At 33.1% G+C, this 15,263-nt stretch overlaps 1 protein-coding gene across 2 annotated transcripts in view; it reads left to right on the forward strand.

The window, feature by feature from the left end:
• LOC115884045 (semaphorin-2A) overlaps positions 1-15,263 on the forward strand; it is a 443,601-nt gene that overhangs the window by 400,405 nt on the left and 27,933 nt on the right. The window lies entirely within an intron of this gene.

Here is a 15,263-nt window from a genome sequence, read left to right on the forward strand (position 1 = left end):
TTAAAGCAAATATAATTTTCTTTTCGCAGAGCTCAAAAAAAATTAAAAGTAAAAGAATATTTAAAAAACATTTTTAAACACTTTTAGAGGTTAGGTTAGGTATAGGAGAAGGGGTATATTACATTTAAAAAAAGAAAGAAGAAAAAAACTGTGTGTACACTATATGTGGGGTATTTGAAGTGAAACTTCTTACTAACAGCTATTAAATTGAAGGATTTGATGGATATACATATATTTTTTTAATGAGTGCTTTTTATAAACTTATTATTATTATAGATTTATAATTTTATAATGTTTGTTTTTAATTTTTGTTAAAAAACGATAATTCACCCGGCCGGATAGCCCTGGCAGCTGTGGCCATTAAACCAAAGTACTACTACATCTATATCTCTAACCAACAATTTGTCTTGTGTGGTCTGTTTTTGTTTAAATGTCTTGTTCGTTATTCATGTTGAGGATTTATTTTTAAATTAATGTTAATCGATAGGCAACCAGTAAACTCATTGAATATGTATTTCTTTTGCATAATTAAAATTGTCACTCTAAATTTTACATAACCAAATTGCCACTCTAAATCGCTGTCTTGACAGATGTCGGAATGTTGTTAACAAAAGTTTCATCTTAAAATAAAATTTTAATCAATCAAAATTGTATATCTTCATCATTTACCGGATTAATAATACAGAAATTACAGTTCAATTACAAACAATTCATTAGTTATAGTGATTTACAGTAATTTCATTAAATTATAGGAATATTCTCGTTGATTATTGGTTTGAAATGAATATGACAGTGTCCTCCAATGAAAATACGTGTTACTAACTCTAAATTCTAATTCTAAGCTGGCAAATGAGCTAGATGCTTTACCTAGACCGTTATTCAGAAGCTACAAACCTATCGATGAAAATATGCATGAAGATATACTTCCTAGCCAACAAGGTACAATATCAAGTTTATTATAGTGATTTTCTTAGCCGCATATGGCACAGATCGTTACCCAGTGTTGCCACAAGCTTATTTTCTGATTGGATTCAATGCAATAGTGTTTACAGACAATACCTTTTTAAACTTCTAGTACAGTAAAACCTAGAATTCTTTTCAAGAAATATTGTATTGCGTTTCGTTTTTTCTTCTCGTATTTATCCCAGTAAATTTTCCGGGCACCGGAAAGACTAATTCGGCTCCGGTCAAAATTCCTTCCGGTCCACAACCGGACCAAATTTATTTTGTACACTCGCCGCGCCGGCTACGTGACGCGTAATCATATCACCCGGAAGTGGGGAACTATTACGAGATAGTTAGTGGTTTCGCGTCCAATTCGGGGCAAAAATTCGCCATGCTTTCGCCCTCTTTGGCCTTAACGAGCTGGGCAGCGGTCATTTTGGGTCCGAGGCAAAGGCCGTTTTGCTTAATGAACGTGCGTCGTTGCCGTTATGCTTTATTAAATGAGAGTGGGACGTGGAAGAATTGTGGATTTTGCAGCAGGATAGGGAAAAAACGGAGGATATTACGAGCTAAATTTATATGAGTGTGTATGAAAGTATGTGGGTATTATTTTTCTTTCAGGATATTTACGATAATTTCTTAATCAAGTCTTAATATCCACAAACGTCTCTAAAAAACGCTCAAATAAACTTTACTTTATGTGAAACGCCTTTACTGTTAACGCGTTTCACATACATTTGTAAAACCGGAGCCGATACCGATAACTAGCGTCTAAGTGCTACTAGTCTTTTCGACACCCAACAATATTGCCGTTTGTTGCCTCTTAATTTCATGATTTTCAATTGTTAGCTAAACTAAATACGTTTACAGTTTATTTCAAAGTTTGGTCGTTATTGGGTTTATTTTATTAGAACGTTCTTAAAAGCACAAATTAAGTATTAAGTATACTTATATTAATCATTAATCAGAATACTAAATAAACCAAAATTACGTGCTTCAGACAGTTAAAAATATATATGTGCGCGCTAGAATAGTTAAAAAATATATATGTATATTTTATAAATAAATGCGTATCACGTACAGAAAAATTATGAATTGAATTCAGGCCAAAATACCCGATGTTTTAGACTTGAAATTTATTGAAAAGGCCAATATCGACTCTAAAATTCAGCACAGAATTTGCAGCGCCTCAACATTAATTCTGGAAATTAAGCAATAATAATCTCCACCATGTTATATGGAAGCGAAACCTGGGTGCCGTACCGCCGCCACATGAACGCATTAAACAAGTTGCAAGAGAGGCACCTTAGACAACTGTTAAAAATCATTTGTACCACCATGTCTCAAACGTATCGGTCCTTGAAAAAGCCAGCTGCGAGAGAGCTCAAGTCATGATTAATAAATCCCGCTTAAGATTGGCTGGTCATGTATACAGAATGCAATAGAACCGCCTACGAAAATCTCTTCTTTACGGTGTGCTTGTAGACGGTAAGAGGAAACTGGGTGGGCAACTCAAAAGATACAAGGATATTTTCCAAGAAAAACTTACGGGGGTAAGCATGCAGAAACAGCGCACAATAGTGCGGCACAATAGAACGCAATGGAGGAAAATTGTAAACTCAGGTAACAATGACGACCAAGAAGTAAAGAGCAACAAAATAATAATATTTTTGAATGTTCGGGGTGCGGAAGACAGATAACATCACTTATCGGGTTTTTGAATCACTGAAAAGCTAACGAAAGAAAACGCTCTGGGTAACCATCTTCTGATGCGTGTCAAATACTTGTCAGCGAATAATGGCAGTAGCAAGTAAGTAAATACCTAATTCAACTGTAAAACAGTCACATACTAGGCATTATAGAATAGAAGTTCAACGAAAAATAGTTGGAAATTAGCATATTTAAATCTAGAAAGGTATTTATTATTTATTTATTTATTTTATATACACCATTCTACAGCAAAGGCGAATTACTGAATAGGTCGTATTGCATCAATTACAAATGAACAAATTCAGACATGACAAAATAAGTCTTCTTCTAGCGGTGCCGTGCCTGTCTTCAGGCGTTGGCGATCTCCATGACTATTTCGTGGAAGAGTTCTCTATCTTCTGCTGCATGAAACAGCCTCTCCACCCCCAGACCGGTCCAGTTCCGTATATTTCTGAGCCATGACAATTTCTTTCGACCTACCCATCTTCTACGTTCGACTTTTCCTTGAATAATAAAACTAGGAATATAATATTTGGTACCACGCGCATGTGTCTAAGCAAGTAGCTAACCTTTCTGGCCTTGATGGTAATTAACAGTTCTCGATCTTTGTTCAGCTGTCCAAGAACTTCCTCGTTGCTTGTATGTTCGGTCCAAGAAACCTTAAGGATTCTGCGGTAGCACTACATTTCAAAGGCTTCTATTTTATTTTATTTTAAACAAAATAAGTAATTGTAATAAAAGCCGCAAAACAAAACATATATAATAAAAATAGTCATCCGTACCACAAGATAGACAAAAAAACTCTCACTTCACTGCCAGGCAGTACGAAATTAGACGAGTCAGCTAATTCTTAATACTCTTAAGAAATAAAATCCACAGACAGCATTAATCTCTCAATGAAACTTCCTTATAATATAAAATTCCTTTAAAAATCCCGCAAATTTTCTTTTTCCTGATCATAAAAAAACACCACAGATTACTACTATATCTTTACCAATTACAAGGATTGCGTTTTCCACACAGTGACAGATATAAAGAGATCTGAATGGACCACCACGTACAGCTGTAGAACGGGTAAGGGTTTAAGTTTAAAGGACATTTAATACACCTTCCGCAAGTCCCTAATCTGGGCCCTAATCTTACAAATTAGTCAGGTAGAGCCGCAAATCCTATTAGAGTCGGATCGAGATGGATAGAGATCGATAGGGAAGGTTAGGAGGATAGGGATGATGTAAGGATACGATGTGGTTTACACCTGTATGTGTGTTTGTGCAGAAGATAGAGATAAAGTATATTCGCCAAGAAAGAAATTAAAGATAAAGAGACAGAATGAAACAAAAAATAATATATTATTTTATTAGAAGTAAAAATGATGCTTTTGTGGCAAGGCTGTAAGTTTAAAACACAAAAAATCATTTTTTTCCGAATAGAAGATGCTATTTTTTTCAAACATCACAAAAAATTTTGCAAAAAATGTCAAACGCTGCAAATAATATTAAAATATTTTAAAAGTAATTATTATATATCGAGAAACTATGGCTAGACTCGTCGAATTTGACAATTATTTATGTCATTTAAATATATTTTTTCTACAAACGTCAGTAAAAATGTAATTTTTAATGCATCCTGTCAGTGCCTAAAATGTGAGATTATGTCACTGATGGTAAAAGTCATTTACTTTTAGCACTAGTGCTAAAAGTAAGTCACGTGATTTACTTTTAACATTGAAGCGATATTACCATAGCAACCATAAACTTCATAATTAATTTGATTTTAGAATGACATATTATTGTGAATTATTCATTAACGTAAAAAGTAATAATACCTTGATATATACGAGCATAAACTTGTTTGTAGAAAAAATAGTGTATGATATGCGTGCTGAAAGTGATTTTATTTTGTTCGAAGGGATGGGACACTATGCCTTCGGCGTCGTGTCCCAAGCTTCCCTTCTCACAAAATAAAATACCACTTTTAGCACTTAATTTTTAATTTAACTATGGAGGGGTTTAAATATAAATCCGTCATGCGTCGTGTCTTGTTGTTTTTAACCAGTTTTATTGGTTTATTTAAAAAATGACAGATCGTATTTCAATTTTATTGGTTTGACGGAACGATGAACGACAAACGGACGCCGATGCGTATGAACTCGCCTTTAGATTTTTGACGCTTGTCAAAGTCTTGCCAAATTAAAGGTTATAATTTTGTGGCAACTATTGTCAAATTCCCTGCGATTTGGAAAATGATGCATTTTGATTCCTGTTATTACGTGTGTTTTGTGTCTTTTGAAGTCAAGTGGAGGAAATCGAGTGAAAATTAACTGTAGACCCAGAGCACAGTTTATGGTTAATAATACTCGCTGCCCAGACAGAAAGTTTTATACACCAATAAAGTTACCATCAATAAAGTTTGTATACCATTTCGTCGTAGATAAGTGCATCTCGTATATGGTAGAAGGATCATCTAAACACATACTACAAACTGGAGTAGCTGTAAAATATCGACATCACACGATAGGTAAATAATGAATTTTAGTACTGCAGAAAAATAATGTCAAAAAGTACTGGTTTAAAAAAATTAAGATCAAAGTTAATTAATCAACCTTTAAGGTATAAAATTTGGTAAGCGTTATTATAAATAAAATAGTTTGTTTTATTTATGTTGTTTTATTTATTCCTGTGGAATATTACAAATTCCAAATGTGTATTTGTACATAAGTTATATTGATAAATATAATCATAAATGCGGGAAGTTTTATGAAGCTTGGAAGTAAGAAATAGTTCTTTTTTATATTTTTTTGGTATGTGGTGTCTTGTTCTTGTTTGTTTTGTTTGGTTGTGACACCGTTTTTTGTTAAATAACACCGTTTTTTGTTTTGTTTGGTGTAACACCGTTTTTTGTTAAATAAAATAACTCTATTACATTTTTTCAATTTTATACAGTTTTCTCACAGTATTTTGAAGTAATCACTTGTCTTGTCAGTCAAATTTTGAATATATTAATTTCCTGCTGTGTTCCAGTTGTACCAACTTATTTCTTTGTAAAATAAAATAAACTACTTTGAAAATAAAATGACAGACACATCTATCACTGTCACGGATCTTCTCGTTGGACAGACTATATATACGAGCATAAACTTGTTTGTAGAAAAAATAGTGTATGATATGCGTGCTGAAAGTGATTTTATTTTGTTCGAAGGGATGGGACACTATGCCTTCGGCGTCGTGTCCCAAGCTTCCCTTCTCACAAAATAAAATACCACTTTTAGCATTTATATCATAAATAACTATTTTTTTACGGTCGTGCCAAAAGTAGCTATTTTTTACACTATCTACTGTATTAAAAGTCATTTTTTAACACTAGTGCAAAAAATAACTTATTTTTCGCGCTAGAGCTTATTACACTTGCACTTAAATAAGAGACACCCTATATATTATTGTTATATCTAGAATCAGTAATTAAAAAATAAAACTTGAAAAACAAAAAATCTGTTAATCATTTAAGTACACCGCTCCAATAAAAGATTCGCGTGATACCTTCGCCATGCTGTCGATATTAGAACGGAACCATAAAATGTAAATACATTTTACTGCAATTCCATGTAATAAAAACGGAACAAATTGCAATCAAGTACGAATAGAAACATTTGTAAATGAATAAAAAAAAGTATGGTTTGGAGTCACGCACTTTCCAGTAATACAATGACGGAAAAAAAATTGGAAAAAGTTGGTTTCACTCTATTTTTCTTGGTGGGCAAGCTGAAGTATTATCTAAACAGATATAAATTAATACTGAATATAATTTTTCAGATACACTAAACAGTCAAAAAACTAAAATAATTTTAAAAGGATGAATATGGTTTAAACAAAACTTATATACCTTAAAAAATAGACTTGAAATTTACTGCGTTCAGTTATTATTTTTTTTTTTGATGGGCAGTGTAGTTCCCGAAATACAGCAATATTCGGTCTCTGTGGGTTGATTACAGGTTTTATTTCGCGTAATAAAACTTTTTTATTACGGTTCTTTCACTCCGTTCCAAAAAAATAATAAACTTTCTTCTGGGAAATTATGTGTTACATTAAGTATTTTGTGTGACAGTTTTGGAGACAAAAACTTCGTAAAGTATTAATAAAAAAAGACTAAGCGTTTTTCAAAAATTACCAGGAATGCCTCGGATTAAAATTATTTTTTCATATTGTGTAGAAAATTAAAATTACTGTAAATTTACAAATCCACCAATGTGCATTATGCGGTTAACGTAAAAGTCATATACCGTCTAGAAATTTCAGGAGAATGAAACTACGAACCTAAAAACGTTTACACTAATATACATGGTGGCCCATTAGTGCGAGTCCAATATCGTCGTTCTTACCGAAGATACGTGATGGTATCTGTACCCAAGGCAAAGGATTTTTTTTCATAAATCTCAGTGAAATAAGTAAACCTAGACACTAGTTTCTAAAATAGCTGTTGTTACGACGATATTTCGTTAATTACATCTCGTTTTATGTTGATATATATTCCACCATTATTTGAACACGCGTTTATAATATGTATAGTAGATATTTAGCAACAAAATTTTACACTTAAACTGCAGAAATATATTTACAATATTTTTACGATTTAATTTTTTTATAACGAATTAGTATATAAAACTGTATATGTCATGTTTATTTACGCGGCCTTAATTGATTAATATAACAGTAGTATTGCTTGATGAGTAATACTGGCAACATCATCAGCATGTCGAGCTCGTTGGGAGAATTATTGATTAACCCGATATCAATAAAAGATAGTTTTATATACAGGGTGAGTCTTAAATAAGTGCAAATATTTTTAGGGCTGGTAGATCTCGATAAAAGAAACATATTTTCTCTTTACCATTTTTCAGATAAGTCCAAAATAACCGAGTTATTTAAGTTTGAAAATTAATAAAAAAATGATTTCTTTGAAAACATTTTGAGACCCACCGGATTTTTTCTGTAATTGCATCCGTTTTAGTGCCGTAATCATAGAGTAAAGCCGTAACTATGGTAATATCAGAGATTAAGAAATTATACCGTGGGAAAATTTGCGGTAAACAGGCAGTTCTAAAATGTTTTCGAAAAATATACAGGAAAATTTAAAAGAAAATGCATGATTTTCAACATTTTTTTACGAAAAAAACCTCATAGACGTTTCCCTGGGGTCGGAATATACCAGCCCTGAAAATATTTGCACTTATTTAAGACTCACCCTGTATAATAGATCCTTCAAATCCTTCAATTTAATAGCTGTTTAGTTAGTAAGAAGTTTCACTTCAAATATGCGCACATAATGCACACACTATTTTTTCATTGTTAATCTGGGTTAATTGTTTATAGTTAATCTGGGTTAACAATAAAAAACAAACAACCAATCACGGCGCGTCTTGATCAATTTCAGGAAACTAATTTTTATATAAAGGGCTTATATTTGAGTTTACTTCCGAATATGTTTTGCGAAATGTTTTACGAAATATTTCGTAAAACATTTCGGAGATAGTGTAGAGGCTGTTTTTCTTTTTCGAAACAGATCAAATTTTTGGTAGTAAATTAACGAAAAATTCGCTCACGAAGATCCGGAAGAATAACATCTCCCCGCCCCCTCACCTCTTTCCGCTTCCGGTTCGCGAGTTATAAAAATGCAAATCGATCTAAAATTAAGCCGTCGCAGCCAATTTACTGCAACTTTAACGATTCCACGGAAATCTCGCTGCACAACGACCGTTTTAACGGCTCTGTTTTACATGACGTCCCGGACCGAACAGCACCACTATTTATGGCCGTTCGACTGCCGCAGTATAACCTAGCTAATAACGCTCGTTTCGTTAGTAATAACGGATGTTTTCCGAGATTTCTCGAATACCGCATCGAAAAGTTAACGTTTAGAAATTCCAGCATCCGTTACGGTGGCTAGTGGCAAACAAAACCAGCTCTACTACCACCTCTACCTGAGTTTCTTTGAATGTGGTTGATAGTAATTTTGTATTGATTAGAGCTGGGTGACGTCGAGAGTGTCGACTGTCGATATAATTGAATTATTGACGCGTCAAATATGATATCGATGTCGAATTCCTAAGATCGCCGTTCGTTGTCATTATCGACAATGTCAACAGCTAATAATTTTGTACAAAAATTATAGCTATAGGTTATATGAGTAAAAACAGTATACATATATTATTAACAGGTTATTATAAAAGAAATTGATAAAATTAATTAACCCTTAAAAACTACACCAAATAAACCAAAATAAATAAATAATAGATAACTATTTTACTTACATAACGAGGTGCGTAGCGGCATGGAATACCGTAACTTCTGTAGTTTTCACTTTTTCAACAGAATTGCTACTGAAGCAAAATCGCTGGATGCGCAACTACTACTAGTAAGGGTGTCAAATATCCCCAAATAAAAATATTTAATGACACCACCGAATTACGTCCAACGGATGTTTTATTTTATTAAAATCAGTAAAATTGCGGTACAAAATTCCAGACGCGCCCGCACGAGGGTTAAGGATGTAAATAATTTATTAGAATAGCTGGATGAGTGTCCATTTTCATATTATATTATTTCCTAAATTCTCTATTGTATTTCATGATTGTTACCTATAAAAAGTAGAGGGAGTTATGGCATCTTAATTCCCGCTATAGTATGTCCAACGACAAGATCCTTAATGATAGTGATAGATGTGTCTAACATTTTAATTTTAAGTAGTTTATTTTATTTTACAAAGAAATATAACTTGGTACAACTGGAATGCATAGCAGGAAATTAATATAATATTTAAAATCTGACTGGTAAATGATTACTTCAAAATATTGTGAAAAAATTTGTTAATACAAAACAAACAAGAATAAAACATGACATACCAAAAAAATATAAAAAAGAACTATTTCTTACTTTCAAGCTTCAAGAAACTTCCCGTATTTATTATTATATTTATCAATATAACTTATGTACAAATACAAATTTGTAATATTCCGCAGGAATAAATAAAACAACATAAAGCTTAAATATAACTTAATTAAGTTTATAAATAAAACAACTTTAAGCTTAATTTTTTTAAACCAGTAGGCCTTTTGACATTATTTTCCTGCAGTATTAAAATCCATTATTTACAGTTTGACAAATATAGGAAGAGACTTGGGGATAGCACCGGTCGCGCACACGATAGAGAGAGAACGCATTCGGCGGAAGAGAGATGCAGTTACGCTACGAAAAATCTGATTAAAGCAAATTTGTGTGCTGTCCACTGCGCATCGAGGGGCGTCTCTTATTTTATATTTCTCACGTCTCTAGCTATACTTGTTAAGTTGTACCAATCGTGTGATGTCGATATTTTACAGCTACTCTAGTAGTATATGTTTAGTACGATCCTTGTAGCATAATATACGAGAGAGTGTATAAGACTTTCTGCGTGGGCAGCGAGTATTAACTATAAACTGTGCTCTGGGTCTACAGTTAATTTTTCCTCAACTTGACTTCAAAAGACGAAAAACACACCTAATAAGACGAATCAAAATGCAGATCTTCCAAAACGCAAATATTTGACATAAGTTGACACAAAATTATAACCTATAATTTGGCAAGAGTTTGACAAGCCTCAAAAATCTAAAGGCTAGTTCATACGCATCGACGTCCGTTTGTAGTTCATCGTTCCGTCAAACCAATAAAATTTGAAATATGATCTGTCGTTTTTGAAATAAACCAATAAAATTGGTTAAAAACAACATGAGACGACGCACGGATTTATATTTAAACCCATCCATCGTTAACTTGAAAATATTAGAAACTTTTTTTAGTAAAATAAATAGATTGGTATGGGACGTCATCTGCTTTTCTTCTGTCATTGTCTGTCGAAATCTTACCTGAGAAAAAAAAACAGAGTATAATAGGGACATTATTATACTCTTTTTTTTAAGGGAGTTATGACTCTATTTATAATTAGCGTAGTCCAGACAATATAAGCACAAAATAGAGAACAATTTACAAAATTATTCTTTATACTGCGATATCAGCTTGTATTAGTTCAGTAAGAATTAAAACCATTTTAACCGATTTATTTAGCCCATTTCTCCGAAATAAAATTTGCGTCTCTGCAGAACAAAAAACGGGGTCGTAAAACATTACTGCGCGACGTAACAAGGACGTCGCGCGACCCACAACGTAATTTTTCTCGTAAAATTTCGTCCCCAAGCCAACGTAACGATGATACGTATGCAAATGTGGCGGAAAATGAATGGAAATTAGGAAATTATAATGCTGGCGAGCGTCGTAAAAGGGATGGGAGCGAGGCACCTGTTTGACGGAAGGATAATTATGCCCGGGACAGATGCCGTTTGACAATAAATTGTAAAAGGAGCGTCGAATGAAGCTTTTAAACCATCCCGGTATCGCTCGCCTTCCATTTTATTGTTATTTGTAACATACCGTGTATTTTTCTAAAGTGGCTCACCCTTATAACTTTTTTATTTTTTTTTTATTTTTTTGAAAACAACCCATACCGGGTGGCATATTTGTAAACAATGTCCATCATCGTGATTCGGTTCTACGCCGAACGATGCCGCGTAAACAGCATACGATATTGTCGCGACCTAGCTGGGGGTTGTTTGCTAGGTTCGCTATACCAGGTTCTCTCTCTCAATCAAAACAACCATTGAACAAAATGTGCATTTATTTAATATAAAGTTCACAGTATAATACAATTTTGGGGAATGCCAAGACTTAACGGCTTACTTAACTAAGTACTTACAGGAACATCTTCAGTCTGCGCTGTCTTCTACTAACGGACTGATAACGCGAATTACTGACCGTAATAATGCGACTCACATCGACCGACTAACTAACTCCCCTGTCTTCAGCACACTATCTTATATTTTTCCGCTCGTCCCAATTATCGGCGGGTACGTGCTCAAAAATCTCCTTTGTATATTTCCAGCACCGATATTTAGTACGAGCTAGCCCTGAAACATCACGCTTACATCGACCTGATTTTAATTGTTTAATTAATAATGTTTATTATAAGAACATATTCAGGTCGACGTATACGCGAACGATTCCCTTGAATCTACATCAAATTGGTTTACTAGAATTATATTTTACATGATTTTTCCCAATCTGATGTAAACCCAAGTTGGCCTATATTTAAGTCTTGACATATCCCCCGGGCTTGGAGAGCTGGTCCCCAGCGTTAAATATAAAGAAAATATAGATATTAAAATAAATTACCTTTGAATATAATAATAATGCAGTAAATAAATGAAAATTGTGTTGTGTTATTTTATACATATAAAATAATAAAACTTAATACTCGTAAAATAGACTAATATAGAATAATATTTCTTAGAGGCAATGTAGTCCTCTTCTGACATGGTTAATATATTTTCCACCTGATCCATATGAGTTTCACATGGGAGAGCGTCTTGTTGACCATATTTTATTGCATGATTGTGCTTGATTTTGCTATTATTATTCTCTTCGTTATTGTTTGGTGATTTTGTTGATTTAGTATACTCTAAATGACCTGCATGATTTTTATATGAGCCATAACTATTATTAGTTTTTCTAAAACTTGTTCTGCCGTTTGAGTTATAAAATGTATTATTAGATTTGCCATTATTAGATTTGCTGACTGACCACCTATTCCTAAAATCTGAATTCATTCGCCCTAGTTGTCTTTTATTGTGAATGTAATTGTCACAATAATAATTATTCCGGGAATATGCTGACATTTGAGACTCTAAAAATATCTCTTTTAAATCATTTAATTTGTGAACTATGTTTTTTAAACTTTCAAAATTCATATTTTCTGTAACTAAAAGATAATAATATTTATTATATGATTCATGTAGACCGTTTTCAAATTGTTCTCTAAAAAAATCAAAATTTACTTCACTATCAATTTCGTATGCAATCGACAATAAATCATAATAATAATATTTTATATCTTCATTTTCACCTTGTATACGGGTACGAAATTTAGATTTTAGTTTACGAAATGGATTTTCACCACCAAACTGCTTAATAAAATCGGTTTTTAAATCCTGCCAATTTTTATTAAAATTATCCTTGTTGTTAACATATTTCTTAAACCAAACTAATGCAGCATTTTCCAGGTAACAATTTAAATATTTTATTTTAAAAGCGTGGCTCCAACCATTCTTATCGGTTATTCTGTCATATTTTTGAATGAAAGGCGGCGCCTCCACCACATGTCGCGACCTAGCTGGGGGTTGTTTACTAGGTTCGCTATACCAGGTTCTCTCTCTCAATCAAAACAACCATTGAACAAAATGTGCATTTATTTAATATAAAGTTCACAGTATAATACAATTTTGGGGAATGCCAAGACTTAACGGCTTACTTAACTAAGTACTTACAGGAACATCTTCAGTCTGCGCTGTCTTCTCTACTAACGGACTGATAACACGAATTACTGACCGTAATAATGCGACTCACATCGACCGACTAACTAACTCCCTGTCTTCAGCACACTATCTTATATTTTCCCGCTCGTCCCAATTATCGGCGGGTACGTGCTCAAAATCTCCTTTGTATATTTCCAGCACCGATATTTAGTACGAGCTAGCCCTGAAACATCACGCTTACATCGACCTGATTTTAATTGTTTAATTAATAATGTTTATTATAAGAACATATTCAGATCGACGTATACGCGAACGATTCCCTTGAATCTACATCAAATTGGTTTACTAGAATTATATTTTACATGATTTTTCCCAATCTGATGTAAACCCAAGTTGGCCTATATTTAAGTCTTGACAATATCGCAAATCCGTGTGGTAAATAGCATCCGTAATTCCAAATTTTAACTGCCTTAACTCCTCTTATAAACAGCAGACGATATCGCGAAATTTGTTGATTGGTTTTGGTTGCTCGTTATTACATAAATCATAAACACTATTTTATATGTCTGTTGACTAGTTTGTTTTTTGATTCATCTAAATAGCTTTAATTTTATTGGACATATTCGCGACTACTCTAGTAGATTCGATATTATTTGACTAGGACCAAAAGCAAAGGTATGGTGTTAATGTAAAAAATACTAAAAACTGTTAGTGTCTTCTTAAAAAACCAATATCACCAAAAAAAAATATATCTATTGAGATGAACCAAAAAAAAACTCTCTATAAAAGATACACCTAGATGACAAAATGATTTTTAAATTGCTTTCTTTGTTAACGTACTCCACAGGGTGTTCTAAACTTTCACCAAAATATCAACAATTTGTTTTCCTTCGTTTAATTGATAGATGGCAACCTTTATTTTCAATTTAGAAGGAGATACTAAAAAGTCAAATAATTTAGCTACAAACTGCATAAAAGATCATCAAAATCGGTCCACTAGAACACAATGTATAATACTTTAAAATACAGAAAAAAAATTAAGGTGCCCGTTTTTCGTGCCGGTGAACTATCCAACAATCCTTATTTGAACTAATAAAACGCAAAATTAACAATTTTGTTGCCATATCCGCCAAAAATTGAATATACCACACGTTCAAAAAGGCTTCTAATCTTTTTTTAAACCGATAAAATCGAAATCGGGTAGTGCGGCTATCTTTGTGAGAAATCCACCATCTGTCTATCGGCTTCACGATACGTTAAATTGATCAAAATCCGGCATAGCACGCAAATTAATCCGCCAGAGGGAGATTCAGCTGCGATTATTAGTTCGCGCCTAACCAAACGAGGGCGTTGCTCTCATCCATAGGGAAAAACCGAGGGGTAAACCGCAGAGGAATTATGGTGTACACTATGAAGGAATTCTACAGGAATTCCAAGGAATTACGAGGAATTCCAAGGAATTCCATAGGAATTACTAGGAATTCCAATTATTTCCGTAAGAATTCCAATGAATTCCAAGGAATTCCTTAGAAATTTAGAGGAATTCCACAGGAATTAAGAGGAATTACAAGCAACTTTATAAAAATTAACGAACATTAGTAAACCATGAATACTATAATAGGTAGTACTAAATTTAAAGAATAACGTTTTGCAGGCGATTTTTTACTATCCGTTTTTCGTTTTCGCTTCCAAAATTTCCCAATATCGAATATCTACAGGTTAGATATTCTTTTTAATTTAATATTGTACCCTCGATTATATATCTAAAATATTTTCCAATAGTACGGCCAACCACCCCCCCAGAGATCTACTTATAACGTTCCCTGATTTCGCCATTTTAAAGAAACCCTCATAAGATTTTTTTATTCAGTACTCAGAAAGTGTAAAGTTGATTTTTTCATTTCCTCGGAATAATACCTAGGTATATACTATAGGGAAATTAATACAACTTTAGGTGCACTTCATCAATGATACCATGCGTAATCTTATGGAATTTACTGGTGATCGTATTATGACGTGCAACATAAGTTTTATTAATTTCCTTTCCTATAGATACGAGTATAACTAGGTACCTATCATTTTCAAAAAATCCCGAGAAAAATTAAGTTTAATAAGTGCCGACATATTTCCAGTATTTTTACCTCATGATCCCCTATTAGTCCTAAAATTTAACTAAAAAAACGTAAATCTCGTAATAGTACTTTTTATTGTTAGA

This window comes from Sitophilus oryzae, unplaced genomic scaffold, assembly GCF_002938485.1.
Source record: "Sitophilus oryzae breed Bouriz unplaced genomic scaffold, Soryzae_2.0 scaffold_2008_pilon_pilon, whole genome shotgun sequence".
Taxonomy (NCBI): Eukaryota; Metazoa; Arthropoda; class Insecta; order Coleoptera; family Curculionidae; genus Sitophilus; species Sitophilus oryzae.